Below are 16,998 nucleotides of genomic sequence, written 5' to 3' on the forward strand. Positions count from 1 at the left end.
ATTGAAAACTTGTGGAAGGAGCTCAAGATTAAAGTCCACATGAGACACCCAAAGAACCTAGATAACTTGGAGAAGATCTGCATGGAGGAGTGGGCCAAGATAACTCCAGAGACCTGTGCCGGCCTGATCAGGTCTTATAAAAGACGATTATTAGCTGTAATTGCAAACAAGGGTTATTCCACAAAATATTAAACCTAGTGGTTGAATAATAATTGACCCACACTTTTATGTTGAAAATTTATTAAAATTTAACTGAGCAACATAACTTGTTGGTTTTTAAGATTTATGCATCTGTTAATAAATTCTGCTCTTGTTTGAAGTTTGCAGGCTCTAACTTATTTGCATCTTATCAAACCTGCTAAATCTGCAGGGAGTTGAATACTACTTGTAGGCACTGTATGTATGTCTGCTAAAGGAATCAGCACTGTCGCATTTACAATCATGAAATTTTGCAGAGACTCCTCATGTGACTCAGGGAACGTCATAGACTATGTTTTGATGGGAAAATTTAACCCCGTGCTTTACAGTTACTCTCTGAAATCCTGCCTCCATTAAAGTCAATAGAGCTGGCAACTGATCTGTTATTATAGACTCCTATTATGACCAGGCTGATGTAATTCACATGACCTTACCTGTATACTCACTGTGTGGGGTTTTATGAGGTAATATATTGGCTATTTTGACAGTTACCCTGGAGATTTATCAGGTGGCCTATAGAAACCAATCACAGCTCTGCTTCTATTTTGTTAGAGATCAAGAAGCTCTGATTGGTTGCTATAGGCAACGAAGAACATGGTTAGTGTAGAACAGCTTATGTGTGAGGTAATATGATTTCTGTGGTAACGCTTAGCCAATGCTGTTGAAGAGGCTGATGTAAGTCACGTGACCTTTACTGTATACTAATTGTGTGGGGTTTTATATTCAATTTAATTGGACATTTGTTGTCAGACACTGAGAAAAGCTGTACTATGGCTCAATGACCAATCTAAAGTAAGGAAAGCAAGGCTGACATGACTATGTTAGCCTGGATATTGTTCAGGTGGCCTATAGCAACCAATCACAGATCTGCTTCTATTTTACATTCTACAGGTCATTAATAGCAGCTGTGATTGGTTGCTATAGGCAATGCAAGACATTTTTAGTATAAGAAGCTGATATGATTTCTGTGGTGACACTTAGGTAATGTTGTTGTAGAGGCTGATGTAAGTCACAGGACCTTTACTGCATACTAATTGTGTGGGGTCTTATATACTGTCATTATAGGCTATAATGCACCGTATGAAAAGAAAATTGATTGTATGATTGTCATCAGACGCTAAAAGAAAAGCTGTATTACGGCTCAATGACCAACTTGAAGGAAGGAAAGCAAGGCTGATAGACATGAGAACAAGAGCTGCTTCCTCAAGGGCCACTGAAACCTCTCAGCAGACAGAAGAATGACTTACAGACAAGAGAATAAGAGCTGCTTCCTCAAGGGCCTCTGAAACATCTCAGCAGACAGAAGAACGACTTACAAACATGAGAACAAGAGCTGCTTCCTCAAGGGCCACTGAAACCTCTCAGCAGAGAGAAGAATGACTTACAGACAAGAGAATAAGAGCTGCTTCCTCAATGGCCTCTGAAACATCTCAGCAAACAGAAGAACAACTTACAGACATGAGAACAAGAGCTGCTTCCTCAAGGGTTACTGAAACCTCTCAGCAGAGAGAAGAACGAATTACCAGTTCCATCAGGACAGAGCTAAAGGTTGAAAATTTGAAAAACACTACCTTCTGCGACCATCCAGACATCAACTATCAGGATAATCCAATAGTTAACATAATAAAAATGGATGTGCTCTGCATGTACTACAATGCTCTAAGGTGGAAAGATGAACTGCCAGGTTTATGCTGTGCAAATGGCAAGGTAAAATCTCTTCCTCTCCTGCCACCACCTGATCCCCTGAAGTCTCCGATACCAGGCACCACTGCAACATCAAAACATTTCTTGGACTACATAAGGAAGTACAACTCCTACTTCCAAATGACTTCATTTGGTGCAACAAGAGAAGTTTTTACAACTGGATTTATGCCCACGTTCAAAGTTCAAGGACAGATTTACCACTCAATTGGCTCACTACTTCCAATACAAGGAAAATAACCTCAATTTCTTCAACTCTACTTTTTGGGAAATGTAGAAGCAGAGGCTCAGCAGAGGTGCTCTTTAATTCCAAACTCTCGACTTGATATTGTCACTAACTTGCAACAGGTCTTTCACTTATAATCCATATGTTCAACTTTTCAAAACTGCACTTGAAAACATGCCAAGTGACGATTACAAAATTCTAATTAGAGCTGACAAAACACCACAAGGTGAACATCAGTGACGTTTCAATGCCCCCACATTTGATGAGGTAGCTATCTTGATTGTGGGAAATGAGTTTCAAAGCCGTGATATTGTGCTTCAGAAAAGGAACAATGGTTTACAACAGGTGGCAGAAGCACACAGGTCCTATGATGCACTGCAATATCCTATTATCTTTTGTCAGGGACAGGATGACTATCACTTTGAAACACCTCAGACAGATCCTGCAACAGGCAACCCTTCAGGAAAAAAAAGTGTCAGCCATGGACTTCTATGCCTATAGGATCATGACAAGAGTTGCTGAGGAAAATCACATCCTCAAATGCAGACACCTCTTCCACCAATTCATTGTTGACATGTATGCAAAAATCGAGAGTGAACGAACATCTTTTGTATATACGACTAAATCAAAAGAAGCTCAGAGCTGAGGAATACATTCACCTTAGAAATGCTGTGGCAAATGATGCTGATCCAAAGGAGTTGGGTAAAATGGTCATTCTTCCATCAACTGTCACTGGAAGCCCTCGACACATGCATGAATACACACAAGATGCAATGACTTATGTGAGGAAGTATGGTCGTCCAGATCTTTTTATTACCTTCATTTGCAATCCTGATTGGGAGGAAATCAGAGGGCACCTGTTACCAAGTCAAAAATCTATGAATTGCCATGACCTCATTGCACGAGTTTTTAAAAGAAAAGTTGCAAAAATGATTCATTTGATCACAAAAGCACACATTTATGGTGAGACACAGTGCTGGATGTATTCAATTGAATGGCAAAAAAGAGGCCTTCCTCATGCCTATATCTTAGTCTGGCTCAAACTAAAAATACAGCCCACGGAAATTGACAATATCATCAGTGCTGAATTGCCAGATTCTGAGAATGACCCATTGCTGTTTGACATCATTGCAAAGAACATGATCCATGGTCCCTGTGGGAGCCTCAACAAAAATTGTCCCTGCATGGTTGACGGCAGGTGTTCAAAGAATTACCCACAAAACCTTATCCAAGAAACACAAACAGGACAAGATAGATATCCAGTCTAGCGAAGAAGAAAGCCAGGGGATGGTAGTTTCACAGCAAAACTCAAAATGGGGTTGGAACATCACTCCAAGAGATAGAAATTGACAACAAGTGGGTGGTGACTCACAATCCTCTGCTCTGTAAAATTTTGCAGGGCCACATCAACGTAGAATCTTGCCACTCTGTGAAATCAATCAAGTATATCTCCTCTCTGCAAGTCCCTCCACTAGCTCCCAATCTTCCACCGTATCCACTTCAAACTACTAACACTGACCTACAAAGCTGTGCATAACCTGTCTCCTCCGTATATCTCTGAACTAATCTCCCACTACACTCCAACACGTCACCTCCGGTCCTCCCAAGATTTCTTTCTCTCCTCCGCTCTCATTCGCTCCTCAAGCCACCGAATCAAAGACTTCTCCCGAGCATTCCCTGTCTCCTGGGACTCGCTGCCCCAACACGTCAGACTATCTCATACCCTTGTAAACTTCAAACAGAACCTGAAAACCTATCTTTTCAGAAATGCCTACAATCTACAATGAACTCGCTGCCGCCCGACCACCGTGCGGAGCCGCCGCCCAACCACCATGCAGAGCTGCCGCCCAATCTACACCCCACCTACTGTCTCCTCCCCAAATCCTATAGAATGTAAGCCCGCAAGGACAGGGCCCTCTTCCCTCTGTACTAGTCTGTCTACTGTAACTTGTATATGTATTCTGTATGTAACCCCTTCTCATGTATAGCACCATGGAATTAATGGTGCTCTATAAATAAATAATAATAATAATATATATGCAAATATGTCCACAAAGGAAGTGATCAAGCAGCTTTTGAATGCCAGAAAAATGGACCTATTATTGATGAAGTACAGGCATTCCAGATGGGCAGGTACAGCAATGAAGCTGTTTGGAGAATATTAGGGTTCTCAATTCATGAGCGCTACCCACCAATTGTGCATCTCAGTGTTCACTTGGAAAATGGACAGAGAATTTACTTTGACCCAGCAAAGTTGTGCCAGCAGCTAAAAACTACACCTAAAACCACCCTCTTGGCATTTTTTGAACTATGTCAACAAGATCCATTTGCAAAAACAATTCTCTACTGTGATGTACCAAAGTACTACACTTGGAACGCATCCAGAAAAATACTGGAATGGAGGAAACAGGGCTTGACGTTGAAGGTCATCCAGGAGTCAAAGCAAATTATACTCTTTGTCACTTTTACACTGTTCATCCATCAAATGCAGAGTGCTTCTACCTGCGTATGTTACTACATGTTGTCAAGGGCCCAACATCATTTTATAACCTGAAGACTGTTGGAGGCTATGTCTGTGAAACATTTAGAGAAGCTTGCCAGAGTCAAGGACTTCTGTAAAATGATGGACACTGGGACATGACTCTCAGTGAAGCAGCAGCCACACAAACCCCAAAATGATTAAGACACCTCTTTGCTATTCTTCTAACAACCTGTAACATTTCAAATCCCTTTCAGATTTGGACAAAGTACAAAAATGAACTTAGTGAGGACATGCTCATGCAGGTTAAAAAAGAAAATCCTCAGCAAAATGTCAACTATACTGAAAACATTTTCAACAAAGCCTTAATTCTCCTTGAAGATCAGAGCATTGCAATGTCAGGAAAAGCATTACAGCTGCTTGACTTGCCTACTCCAATAAGAAATCAGGAAGTTAACCAAATGTGCAGGGAGATTTTCATAGAAACAAACTACAACATTGATGAACTCACAGCATTTGCCTCTCATAACGAACCACTATTGGTACCAGACCAAAGATACGCGTACAACCAAATTTTAAGTTTCCCAGTAAAGAACAAAAGTGGGATTATCTCCCTAAATGCTCCAAGAGGAACAAGAAAAACATTTTTAATCAACTTGCTCCTAACAAAATTTTGGCAACAACAAAAAATTGCCTTTGCAGTGGCTTCTTCTGGAATTGCAGCTACACTTTTAACTGGTGGTAGGACAGCACATTCAACATTCAAGCTACCTGTTACGAAACGGCGCCGCCATAGCCGCAAGCAGCCTGCTGCGGTTCCTGTTGCGCCCAGGCGCCGGCTGCCATTCTTGGCTGTGCCTCGGGCCATCCAGTTGGCTGCTCCTTCCACCACGTCTAAGTGTGGATAGGCGGCTAGGGCGCATGCGTGCGCCGATTTACCCCAGCCAGAGTCTAAGCCCGGTGTTTTGCCTAGTGAGCATGCTCAGCCTGATTGTGTTATGTCTGAGACTAAGTCCTCAGTTCAGGCTACTGAGCATGCTCCCACAATTAACCCTAACAGCCTCTTTGCACAGGTACTTGGACTTCGTGCTGTGTCTAAGTTCTGGGATGTGCCTACTGAGCATGCACAAACTGATAGTCTGCTTTCTGAGCCTGTTGCTCAGGCTACTGAGCATGCTCAGGCACTAAGTGCATAAGAGGCTAGGTCCGGTAAGGACCTCACTGAGCATGTCCGTGAGGTGGCAGGCCCTGATAGGGCAGAAGGTGTCAGGTGTCCTGATGACGTGGCAACTCCGGACTGGCTCACAGAGGCCCACCCCTATAATCTGGCACTTCACCACTGGTCGTCAAACGATGACTGGTGAAGTGTTTGGGGCGTGGTTGCATAACTGGTCATCAATAACGTGGGGGTTCCGGATAGGTCGCATGTGATGTCACTGATGACATGGCACTCTGCTATTGGACCTTGGTGGTTCCACCCTGGGTTTGGGGCGCACCCAGGTTATAAAAGGGGCTGGAGACAACATGGAGGTGAGCAGTCTTCATTTAGAGTTCTTGGTGGCATAAGCCTTGTTGGAAGCGGTAGGTAGGGCTAGGCTAACGGTGCCTGTCACGCCAAGATTCGTGGCTCAGCACTAGAGTTGAGCGCGGTTCGCGGTTCACGGTTCTCCAGTTCGCGGTTCGAGTGATTTTGGGGGCTGTTCTAGATCGAACTAGAACTCGAGCTTTTTGCTAAAGTTCGATAGTTCTAGATACGTTCGAGAACGGTTCTAGCAGGAAAAAGCAGGGCTTTTTACAGCTACAGTGTGCAGGAGCCATTGCTGGCAGGCTGCCAGAAGCTGGTAACCAAGATAAACATCGGGTATCCAACCAAAGCGCTTTGGTTAGTAACCCGATGTTTATCCTAGTTACGTGCAGGAAGCCCACACTTCCCCGCTCAGCTCACTCAGCCCCCTCCTGCACGTGGCATGTACGTGTACACACACACACACACACACAGAATGCACTCTGCACACATGGTCCCGCTCGGCTTACCTGCGGTGATGAAGTCCCGCCATCCCGACCTCAGCGCTGTCACTGTCCTCCATGGCCGCCGCTTGTCACATCACCTTCTCTCGCTTCCGACCCGAGACTGACTAGCGGTGACGTCACGGGCCTCTCGCGATACTTGGCTGTGAAGGCGGCGGTCATTAAACTCAGTGACAGGTGCTGTCAGCAGTGCAGGAGATCAGCGCAGGTAATGTACCTCGCTGACAGCAGCACTTGTCATCCCCTGCAGTGACCTGGGCTGACCCATTGATGTTAGCTCAGGTCACTGCATTGCTTTCCCAGCCAATGGGGAACATTCTGCTCTTCATTGACTGGGACAGTGTGGATCGTCATGGCAACCCCTTGGATTACACCAGACCTGGATTTGTTTTTCTTTCTAATAAATTGGTTAAAGAGGGAATGTATTGGGGAGTGTTTTTTCAAATAAAAATGTGTTTGTCGTCTATTTTTTTTATTACTGACTGGGCTGGTGATGTCGGGTATCTGACAGACGCCTGACCTCACCAAACCCAGGGCTTGATGCCAGGTGACATTACACATCTGGTATTAACCCCATATATTACCCCGTTTGCCACCGCACCAGGGCACGGGATGAGCTGGGGCGAAGCACCAGGATTGGCACATCTAATGGATGCGCCACTTCTGGGGCGGCTGCGGCCTGCTATTTTTAGGCTGGGGAGAGTCCAATAACCATGGACCTCCCTAGTCTGAGAATATCAGACCCCAGCTGTCTGCTTTACCTTGGCTGGTGATCCAATTTTGGGGGACCCCTACGTGTTTTTTTTTTTTTTAATTATTTATTTAATTTAAAATAACAGCGTGGGGTGCCCTCAGTTTTGGATTACCAGCCAAGGTGAGGTTGCCAGCTGTGGTCTGCAGGCTGCAGCCGTCTGCTTTATCCTAGCTGGCTACAAAACTAGGGGGAACCCTACATCATTTTTTTTTCATTTTTTTGGCTAAATACAAAGCTAAGCACCCCTTAGTGCCACATGAAAGGCACCAAAGGGTGCAAAATTACAAAATGCATGAAAGTGGGACATTATGTGTCTTTCTGCCATTATAATGACAGAAAAGACTGATATGAAGTGCACAAGCACAAGAAAATCACCAGAGCGCTCTACGCTGTGAAAAGCAGTAGAAAATGGCACTGGAGTGAACATGTGACCGCCTCATGTAGGATGAAGCTATGGATCCTGGGTAAATTTATGCATTTACCCTCCTTCAGTTTTTTTGCAGTACACAAAAAAAACGGAAGGCACACGGATGACAAACAGATGACATACGGACCGTCTACGGAACGGAAACGGATGCCACACGGATGCACCCGTGAAAAAAAACGGACTGTTTTTTGCAGACCGCAAAAATGGCTCGGTCGTGTTAATGTAGCCTTATTCTGATCTGCCATTTATAAACAGCAGGCAGAAATAAGTGAATAGCGCCCCCAGCATCAGAAAATCTCCGGGGTTTCAGGGCTAGCTGAGACCCTGGAGATCATGATTCAGGACGGTTTTTCCGGTCCCCGCTCACGTGATCACAGGTATACACCGTACACCGATGATCACGTTACAGTAAATGACAGCGCCGGTAAAAAATCATTTATCTCCCATCTGGCATGAACAAACATGATAAATCTCCTTCCCAGTCCCCTCCGGTCCCCCGGTGTCGCCAAAGTGCCCCCCTGATGCCCTCCCAGAAATCCAAGATGGCCGCGTGCACAGCAGCGCGCCGGCCGCATTCACCCTACTCCTCTGATTTCTGTCGCATGTGCCATGACACATGCGACAGAAAACTCCTCCCCAGGCCCTGCCAGGTCACCCCCTATAACCCCACCGGTGTTCCCCGGTGTCCCACGGTACCTGTGCAGCGTTGATCCCCCGCGGCCCTCTCCTTCACAATAGACACTGCCGCATGCACAGAGCGGCTGTCAGCTCAGCTTCCTGTGTTCAGACACAATGAGTGGTGGTTATGCATCTGTAAGCTAAATGGGCGGCACGGTGGCTCAGTGGTTAGCATTGCAGTCTTGCAGCGCTGAGGTCCTGGGTTCAATTCTCACCAAGGACACCATCTGCAAGGAGTTTGTATGTTCTCCCCGTGTTTGCGTGGGTTTCCTCCGGGTACTCCGGTTTCCTCCCACACTCCAAAGACATACAGCGCTATGGAATTAATAACGCTATATAAATGAATAAATTATTATTATTACTGCAATGCCCTGCTCATGAGTAGAGTTGAGCGCGGTTCGTGGTTCGTGGTTCTCCAGTTCTAGGCTCGAGTGATTTTGGGGCATGTTCTAGATCGAACTAGAACTCGAGCTTTTTGCAAAAGCTCGATAGTTCTAGAAACGTTCGAGAACGGTTCTAGCAGCCAAAAAACAGCTAAATCTTAGCTTGGTTTCTGCTGTAATAGTGTAAGTCACTCTGTGAATCAAACTATTATCACATTTCAGTGTATAGTGTGCGTGAACAGCGCCTTCAGATCACTGCTGTTTCTATAATGGCGATCGCCATTTTTTTTTTTTTTTTTCTTGTCTTCCTTCCCTAAGCGCGCGCGTCTTGTGGGGCTGGCCAGCATGTCAGCCAATCACAGACACACACACACCTAAGTGGACTTTGAGGCAGAGAAGCAACGGCATGTGTGATAGGATCTGCATGTCACATGTCCCTGCATTATAAAACCGGACATTTTCTTCACGATCGCCATTATCTGCCTTCTGCGTCTTTGGTGTCAGACATCACTGTCGCAGTTCCGTCCTTTGTCCTATCGCCGATACAGCTGTATGCGCTGCATACACAGCGTTAGACAGCTTAGGGAGAGCACATTCTAGCAGTCCTTTTAAGGGCTCGTACCGGCAGGGTCAGAGATCCATAGGTGACAGGTCCTGCAAACAGCAACAGCGTCTGTGTAGCCCAGGTCAGGGATTTCCTCCCTGCATTTCACCATTAGGAGGGAATAGAAAGGCAGGCTTCCATTCCTCTACCCAGAGCACCACAATCCTGCCACTGTACCCTCTTGTCCTCTGCACACTCCAACTCATTCTAAGTAAGCCATTATACTAGCAAACACTCAGTGTACCTAGTGGCATCCTATCTGTGGCTATTGGACTTTGCTATAGTCCCACTAGTGCAAAGACATTTGCAGAGCACATCTGCCTGCATTGCACACTCCAAGTTTTTTAAACTAAGCAATTTTACTAGCAAACACTCAGTGTACCTAGTGGCATCCTATACGTGGCTATTGGACTTTGCTATAGTCCCACTAGTGCAAAGACATTAGCAGAGCACATCTGCCTGCATTGCACACTCCAAGTTTTTTAAACTCAGCCATTATACTAGCAAACACTCAGTGTACCTAGTGGCATCCTATACGTGGCTATTGGACTTTGCTATAGTCCCACTAGGGCCAAGACATTTGCAGAGCGCATCTGCCTGCGTTGCACACTCCAACAAATTATAACGAAGCCATTATACTAGCAAACACTCAGTGTACCTAGTGGCATCCTATACGTGGCTATTGGACTTTGCTATAGTCCCACTAGTGCCAAGACATTTGCAGCACGTCTGCCTGCGTTGCACACTCCAACGAATTATAACTAAGCCATTATACTAGCACACACTCAGTGTACCTAGTGGCATCCTATACGTGGCTATTGGACTTTGCTATAGTCCCACTAGTGCAAAGACATTAGCAGAGCACATCTGCCTGCATTGCACACTCCAAGTTTTTTAAACTCAGCCATTATACTAGCAAACACTCAGTGTACCTAGTGGCATCCTATACGTGGCTATTGGACTTTGCTATAGTCCCACTAGTGCCAAGACATTTGCAGAGCGCATCTGCCTGCGTTGCACACTCCAACTAATTATAACGAAGCCATTATACTAGCAAACACTCAGTGTACCTAGTGGCATCCTATACGTGGCTATTGGACTTTGCTATAGTCCCACTAGTGCCAAGACATTTGCAGAGCGCATCTGCCTGCGTTGCACACTCCAACAAATTATAACGAAGCCATTATACTAGCAAACACTCAGTGTACCTAGTGGCATCCTATACGTGGCTATTGGACTTTGCTATAGTCCCACTAGTGCCAAGACATTTGCAGAGCGCATCTGCCTGCGTTGCACACTCCAACTAATTATAACGAAGCCATTATACTAGCAAACACTCAGTGTACCTAGTGGCATCCTATACGTGGCTATTGGACTTTGCTATAGTCCCACTAGTGCCAAGACATTTGCAGAGCGCATCTGCCTGCGTTGCACACTCCAACAAATTATAACGAAGCCATTATACTAGCAAACACTCAGTGTACCTAGTGGCATCCTATACGTGGCTATTGGACTTTGCTATAGTCCCACTAGTGCCAAGACATTTGCAGAGCGCATCTGCCTGCGTTGCACACTCCAACTCATTATAACTAAGCCATTATACTAGCAAACACTCAGTGTACCTAGTGGCATCCTATACGTGGCTATTGGACTTTGCTATAGTCCCACTAGTGCCAAGACATTTGCAGAGCGCATCTGCCTGCGTTGCACACTCCAACTCATTATAACTAAGCCATTATTCTAGCAAACACTCAGTGTACCTAGTGGCATCCTATACGTGGCTATTGGACTTTGCTATAGTCCCACTAGGGCCAAGACATTTGCAGAGCGCATCTGCCTGCGTTGCACACTCCAACTAATTATAACGAAGCCATTATACTAGCAAACACTCAGTGTACCTAGTGGCATCCTATACGTGGCTATTGGACTTTGCTATAGTCCCACTAGTGCCAAGACATTTGCAGAGCGCATCTGCCTGCGTTGCACACTCCAACTAATTATAACGAAGCCATTATACTAGCAAACACTCAGTGTACCTAGTGGCATCCTATACGTGGCTATTGGACTTTGCTATAGTCCCACTAGTGCCAAGACATTTGCAGAGCGCATCTGCCTGCGTTGCACACTCCAACAAATTATAACGAAGCCATTATACTAGCAAACACTCAGTGTACCTAGTGGCATCCTATACGTGGCTATTAAACTTTGCTATAGTCCCACTAGTGCCAAGACATTTGCAGAGCGCATCTGCCTGCGTTGCACACTCCAACTCATTATAACTAAGCCATTATACTAGCAAACACTCAGTGTACCTAGTGGCATCCTATACGTGGCTATTGGACTTTGCTATAGTCCCACTAGTGCCAAGACATTTGCAGAGCGCATCTGCCTGCGTTGCACACTCCAACTCATTATAACTAAGCCATTATACTAGCAAACACTCAGTGTACCTAGTGGCATCCTATACGTGGCTATTGGACTTTGCTATAGTCCCACTAGGGCCAAGACATTTGCAGAGCGCATCTGCCTGCGTTGCACACTCCAACTAATTATAACGAAGCCATTATACTAGCAAACACTCAGTGTACCTAGTGGCATCCTATACGTGGCTATTGGACTTTGCTATAGTCCCACTAGTGCCAAGACATTTGCAGAGCGCATCTGCCTGCGTTGCACACTCCAACTAATTATAACGAAGCCATTATACTAGCACACACTCAGTGTACCTAGTGGCATCCTATACGTGGCTATTGGACTTTGCTATAGTCCCACTAGTGCTAAGACATTTGCAGAGCACATCTGCCTGCATTGCACACTCCAAGTTTTTTAAACTCAGCCATTATACTAGCAAACAGTCAGTGTACCTAGTGGCATCCTAAACGTGGCTATTGTACTTTTGTCAATTCACAGTATTGGAACGTTATTTGCAGCACGTCTGCCTGCATTGCACACTCTAACTTTTTTAAACTCAGCCATTATACTAGCAAACACTCACTGTACCTAGTGGCATCCTAAACGTGGCTATTGTACTTTTGTCAATTCACAGTATTGGAACGTTATTTGCAGCACGTCTGCCTGCATTGCACACTCTAACTTTTTTAAACTCAGCCATTATACTAGCAAACACTCACTGTACCTAGTTGTATCCTAAACGTGGCTATTGTACTTTTGTCAATTCACAGTATTGGAACGTTATTTGCAGCACGTCTGCCTGCATTGCACACTCTAACTTTTTTAAACTCAGCCATTATACTAGCAAACACTCACTGTACCTAGTTGTATCCTAAACGTGGCTATTGTACTTTTGTCAATTCACAGTATTGGAACGTTATTTGCAGCACGTCTGCCTGCATTGCACACTCTAACGTTTTTAAACTCAGCCATTATACTAGCAAACACTCACTGTACCTAGTGGCATCCTAAACGTGGCTATTGTACTTTTGTCAATTCACAGTATTGGAACGTTATTTGCAGCACGTCTGCCTGCATTGCACACTCTAACTTTTTTAAACTCAGCCATTATACTAGCAAACACTCACTGTACCTAGTTGTATCCTAAACGTGGCTATTGTACTTTTGTCAATTCACAGTATTGGAACGTTATTTGCAGCACGTCTGCCTGCATTGCACACTCTAACTTTTTTAAACTCAGCCATTATACTACCAAACAGTCAGTGTACCTAGTGGCATCCTAAACGTGGCTATTGTACTTTTGTCAATTCACAGTATTGGAACGTTATTTGCAGCACGTCTGCCTGCATTGCACACTCTAACTTTTTTAAACTCAGCCATTATACTACCAAACAGTCAGTGTACCTAGTGGCATCCTAAACGTGGCTATTGTACTTTTGTCAATTCACAGTATTGGAACGTTATTTGCAGCACGTCTGCCTGCATTGCACACTCTAACTTTTTTAAACTCAGCCATTATACTAGCAAACAGTCAGTGTACCTAGTGGCATCCTAAACGTGGCTATTGTACTTTTGTCAATTCACAGTATTGGAACGTTATTTGCAGCACGTCTGCCTGCATTGCACACTCTAACTTTTTTAAACTCAGCCATTATACTAGCAAACAGTCAGTGTACCTAGTGGCATCCTATACGTGGCTATTGTACTTTTGTCAATTCACAGTATTGGAACGTTATTTGCAGCACGTCTGCCTGCATTGCACACTCTAACTTTTTTAAACTCAGCCATTATACTAGCAAACAGTCAGTGTACCTAGTGGCATCCTATACGTGGCTATTGTACTTTTGTCAATTCACAGTATTGGAACGTTATTTGCAGCACGTCTGCCTGCATTGCACACTCAAACTTTTTTAAACTCAGCCATTATACTAGCAAACAGTCAGTGTACCTAGTGGCATCCTATACGTGGCTATTGGACTTTGCTATAGTCCCACTAGTGCCAAGACATTTGCAGAGCGCATCTGCCTGCGTTGCACACTCCAACAAATTATAACGAAGCCATTATACTAGCACACACTCAGTGTACCTAGTGGCATCCTATACGTGGCTATTGGACTTTGCTATAGTCCCACTAGTGCAAAGACATTTGCATAGCACGTCTGCCTGCATTGCACACTACAACTTTTTTAAACTAAGCAATTTTACTAGCAAACACTCACTGTACCTAGTTGTATCCTAAACGTGGCTATTGTACTTTTGTCAATTCACACTACTGAAAATCTATGTGCAGCACCTCTGCATGACAACCTCGTGCTCTGTTTTTAATAAGCTATAATGATAGCACAAAATACTGCCATTTTGTGGCATCATAGAACTGGCTGTTGTATTCCATTAGTGCCCCACTGGTGACAAGCTATTTCTAGCACCTCTACATCACACCCTCATGCACATTTTGCTACGCTAATGTTATAGCAAACTCATGGAATTCATTGCTGCATTTCATAATTCGGAGGGATAGAAAGTCAGGCTTCCTTTAGCTTTTCCTTCTGTTCATAGACAGCATCTCCAAGACAAATTTCCCCTCCACGTCTAAGTGTGGAGAGGCAGCTAGTGCGCATGCGTGTGCCGATGTACCCCAGCTGCAGCATAATTACAGTGTTTCGCCTAGTGAGTATGCTCAGCCTGACTGTGCCATTCCTGACGCTAAGTTTTCATTTCGGGATACAGCGCATGCTCCCACACTAAGTGTGAAAAGCCTCTTTGCACAGGTGCTTGCATTCCGTGCCGGGTCTAAGTCCTGTTTTGGGCATAGACACCATGCTAAAGCTGATAGTCTTTTTTCAGAGACTGTATTTCATGCTACTGAGCATGCTCAGGCACTTCCTGCATCAGAGACTAGGTCCGGTAATGAACTCTTTGGCCCTGGCCCTGATGTGGGGGTCCCATATAGACCACAGGGCATCAGGTGTCCTCCCAAATGGCTTGCAGAGGCCCACACCTATGACTTGTCACCGCATTATTGATGCTCAGACGATGACTGGTGAGGTGTTTGGGTCATGGCAGCCATGAGGTCATCATTGAAGTTGCGTTTCCAAATAGGACGCTAGTTATGCCACTCATGACGTGTCACTCTACTTTTGTCTCCAGGAGGTGCATTGTGGTTCACCCTGGTTTGGGGCGGACCCAGGTTATAAAAGGGGCTGGAGCCAACAAGGAGGTGCGCAGTCTTCTATTATGCTCCGAAAGAGCACACCTCCATGTGTTGAACCCATTGCGGCTTTAGGCCAGAGGTAGGCAGGGATCGGGTGGTGGATGCAGGCCACCACCACAGTTGGTAACGCAGAACGGTTAAGACCAGCTCCTGTCCTAACAGTCCTGCTTGTGCAGCCCAGTGGCATTAACAGGCCTGCTGCAGCTGATGCTCCTGCTGTCCACAGGTGTGGCCCCTACGCACACGGTCAGCGTACTCAATGGCCCCTGTGTTGTTAACAGGGAGTTCCTGGGCTGGGTGGGCATGTGGACCCTGTGACGCTAACAGGGCTCACAGTCTCCAGATCCGAATGGCGTCTAACTCGGTTCAGGCTACTATTAGTTTCATAGCCACACAGCTCTGTATCCTCCACCAAACCTTCAAGTTGCCAACCTCTCCTTTTCCAACTGGGAGCACGGTGGACACTGACTGCTGATGGGGATATATACCTTTCTCTTTCTTTTCTTATTAATTTTCGTTATATAGCGGTCACAGATTATATACCACTTTATCCAAATCTGCCAGTCCCACTGTAACAGATGTTGTTTCTTCAGCAAATGTTACAGTTGCTTAACCACCAAATCCACGGACCAAAACTTTTTTCCCCTTTCCAACACACCTGTTCCCCTTTCCAACAGCATCTGTCCTTTTTCAACTCATTTTGGGATATGATCAAAAGTGCAACTGTGCAGGGACACCGTACTCAACGCCATCTCAGCACAGCAGCCATCCCTCGGTCCCTCCGATGTGGACAAGTAAAAGACCATTTCCTCCTATCCATGACAAAGCGTTGAGATTCACTCTGTGCAGCACTGGTGTTTAGTGGACAAGTAGATCTAAGATTGCGTACCACATTCTGCAGATACTCCTGTATACGTGCGTCTATTTCTATGGCAGGAATTAGTTCGCCAAATTTTGTCTTGTACCGGGGATCTAACAGTGTGGCAACCCAGTATTCAGGATTAGTTCAAATTCATACAATCCGAGGGTCATGTAGGTAGTGTAGTAATAGCTAGGTAACCCAGCAAAATTAACACGCCTAAAATATAACTTTTAATATGGTATGCATAAAAAGGACTAACAACACTTAAGGTGCAAAATGCACATAAAAATTGTCACTATCTGTGATGTCCTGTAATTGTGTTGGTAGGGATATTCTCTCACAGGAGGACAATATTAAAAGACAGCAGCAAACAGACCCTAATCTCAATGAGCTGGATAGGGAATGAAAGAGGAACAATCTCACCAGTCTTCTGGTTACTTATGGACGAACGTTCCTCCCCAATGATCAGATGATGGAGCTAGCCAAAGGCTAAAAGCGATCCCCTGGTTCCACCAGGTATTCAAAGGATCCACTTATAATCAGCTCCGGTATACATATGGAAGGGATTTCTCTCTCTCAACGCGTTTCATCATATATCCTCAGGAGAGTGGAGTAACAAATCCACATAGAGTATTCCGTGTCATACATAGAACCGGCATATCCGCCAAAAGGTCCAGACACAGATCCAAACTTGTTAAGTGTCCTTCATAGGACCGGCAAATCAGCCACTGTATAAATTAAAGAATCATACCATCATTACCAATGACAAAGTTGCCCTGTGTCCCATAGTCCCGCCACAGTCAGTTTAAACTTACCGGGGTCCCGACACCTGGCATAAACACATGCTGCGCCGCCATGACCGACGCCAGCACTCTTTTTAAATAGCAGAGCATTACCGCTCTGGCGTGTGACATCACATCCGCGTCACGGGTGACCGCCCACTTCCTGTCGGGCGCCCCGTGTTGAGACGCAAACTTAGCATTGCGGATGGAGTCTTGGAACGCAGGCCTACTGCGCATGCGCAGAGGGTTCCAT

The 16,998-nt window shown here is 45.2% G+C and overlaps 1 pseudogene; it reads left to right on the top strand.

Moving 5' to 3' along the window:
• Positions 1-2,456: 2,456 nt before the first annotated feature.
• LOC142312708 (uncharacterized) lies at positions 2,457-16,369 on the top strand (annotated as a pseudogene).
• The last annotated feature ends 629 nt before the right edge of the window (positions 16,370-16,998 follow it).

The sequence above is a fragment of the Anomaloglossus baeobatrachus genome, chromosome 5 (genome assembly GCF_048569485.1).
Source record: "Anomaloglossus baeobatrachus isolate aAnoBae1 chromosome 5, aAnoBae1.hap1, whole genome shotgun sequence".
Classification (NCBI taxonomy): Eukaryota; Metazoa; Chordata; class Amphibia; order Anura; family Aromobatidae; genus Anomaloglossus; species Anomaloglossus baeobatrachus.